General features: G+C 47.2%; 1 protein-coding gene across 2 annotated transcripts in view; it reads right to left on the bottom strand.

Moving 5' to 3' along the window:
- Melk (maternal embryonic leucine zipper kinase) overlaps positions 1–2,399 on the bottom strand; it is a 91,643-nt gene extending 89,244 nt beyond the window's left edge. The window contains exon 1 of one of the 2 annotated variants that reach the window (XM_031377267.1): positions 2,214–2,399. The gene's annotated coding sequence lies outside the window, so the exon portion shown is untranslated. The remainder of the gene's footprint in view (positions 1–2,213) is intronic. The other variant, XM_031377266.1, reaches the window with a different exon arrangement.
- Positions 2,400–2,409: the final 10 nt, after the last annotated feature.

The following is a 2,409-nucleotide window of genomic DNA, read 5'->3' as shown; positions in this document are numbered from 1 at the left end:
AAGAAACAAAATAGGGAAATTGGGGGCTGCAAATTTAACTGAAGAGCTGTCTGCTATAAAGTAGGCTGGCAACCCCAGCTTGGGAGATGCAGGCCTGCAACCCCAGCAGTCTTGACTTCTCTTAATAGCCCAGGCAGTTTTGAACTTTGATGCTTCCTGCCTAATCCCAACATACATACACACACACACACACACACAATTACAAGTGCGCTACCAAGCTTGGCTTATAATTAACTTCTTCACAGATCCCTCCCTATGGAGTTTTAAAACGTCCAGTTCCTAGAAAGAGACTAGCACAAACACTAAATTTGCACAAACACTAAATCCTTCTTTTCTGTCTACCCTCTTCCCTCAGATCACATCACTGTAGGGCTAGATTACATCTTGAAATCCAGGAAGATCGTTTTTGCTACTATTACAAAAACTAGCGGGGCTGAGATGACATCTTTTAGTCCCAGCACCTGGGAGGCAGAGGCAGGTGGATCTTTGATTTCAAGGCCATCCTGGTCTACAGAGTTCCAGGGCTACACAGAGAAACCCTGTCTCGAATGACCCCACCACCACCACCAAAAAAAGACAGACAGACAGACTAGTGATTAGATCATGTTGTGGGATAAAGCTGGGTCTAGATAATCTTACACATCCTGTTTACCTTCTAGAAATTGGAATACAGAAAGCAAAACATGATATCTGAGTAGCCCTCTGGTTGGTGAAGAAATGGGGCATATGCAATATAGAAACTTTCCTGAAGAAGTAAGAAATCAGCTAGATATTGGGAAATTTGTGATTAAACTATTAGATCCTGTGGTACATGCCTTTATACTAGCACTCAGGAAACAGAGGCAGGCTCATCTCTGTGAGTGCGAGGTCGGCTTGGACTATACAGTGAGTCTTCATAGGAAGGCAAGCTAAGGGTGTTTTGCTATCAGTATGGTGTTATTTGAGTCATGCTCTCACTTTACTACAAAATACATTAACTTGCCTCTTGTGCTCATTGAGACACTGATCTGGTCGTTTCTTTTTTTTTTGTTTGGTTTGGTTTTTCGAGACAGGGTTTCTCTGTGTAGCCCTGGCTGTCCTGGAACTCACTCTGTAGACTGGGCTGGCTTCAAACTCAGAAACCTACCTGTCTCTGCCTCCCAAGTGCTGGGATTAAGGTCGTGTGCTTAGTGATTAGTGGCTGATCTGGTCATTTCAAATGAGAGTGCAGAATGGCTTACAACTTGGCCTTAGAACACAGTTGGTGGCACCCTTCTGCTCCCCTGAAGAGGTTTCTGAGAGCAGCAATAGAGGCATTCATTTCAAAAAGCATTTAGGGACTAATCTGTCCATCTAGTTGATTCATAATAGATAAGCAAAAAGGACAGAGCTGCTGTTTCCACGAAGGTATCTAACAGGGCTTCTCTGATTCTCTCACACCCCATAAGAAACAAAAGCCAAAACAAGAACAAAAGTTGGGACTTTAAGCCTCTAAGCAACATTTCTGACCCTCTGAAACTCTTCATCCTACTCCACTAACTATAGAAAGAGTACTCACTAACCTCACCGTGGTCTGAGCTCCTGCCTTGGGATACCTTGTCTGAAAAGTTTCCCTCCCTGCCTCTCTCCACACCCTTCTTGGCAGAAACCACCTTGCGGCTCCACTACTGCTATAGCCTGGGGCACCCTTACGGTGCGCGCATCTCAGGCCACTTGCTTTGAAGAAGTGTAAGGCGAGGAAGGTTTTGGACTCTAGAAAAGGGGTAATCACACATTTCTCCTTTAACTGGAGTACCCCAGAAAACTGAGTTGAAAAGTTAAAAGTCCCTCAAAGTCTATCTCTGAATCGCTTTTGCAGACAGTCAGGAGCACTGAAACAGAACTGGAAATTCCCACTTATGGCAGCCTCCGGGTCGTCAGATGCTCTGTCAAACTTTATTAACTACCCCATGAGCCGGGAATGGGGAGTCGGGAGTGCTCACGCCTGTATCCCCAGCTCTCAGGAAGCTAAGGCTGGAGGATCTAGAATTCAAGGACCACTTTGGCTACAAAGTGAGTTCGAGACCAGTGAGTTCAAGACGCAAGTTACGTCTCAAACAAACAAACAAAAAACCACCACCATCTGTGAAAGTTCACACAGAGAACAGCACAGATGGGTGGAACCTCGGGGAAGCTCCGTCTCCCGGCCACGCCCCACAAGGCCCAGAGTGCTGCCCAAGGACAGGAGAACTGACCTGAAGGGCAGCGGGCCCGGCAGGACCGAACAGGACAGAAGCTGAAGCAGCCGGCCGAAGAGTCTAGCAAAGCCGGAACGAGTCGATGGGAATCTCTGCAGGATTCAAGTTCCAGCAGCTTCCGCCCGCCAAAGGAATCAAACCTCGCGGGCCGGAAGAGGCGGGGCCCAAGGGAGCCCAGTCCCAGGGAGGTGGG

Source organism: Mastomys coucha, unplaced genomic scaffold (genome assembly GCF_008632895.1).
Source record: "Mastomys coucha isolate ucsf_1 unplaced genomic scaffold, UCSF_Mcou_1 pScaffold18, whole genome shotgun sequence".
Taxonomy (NCBI): domain Eukaryota; kingdom Metazoa; phylum Chordata; class Mammalia; order Rodentia; family Muridae; genus Mastomys; species Mastomys coucha.
This window is presented reverse-complemented; position numbering and strand designations above follow the sequence as displayed.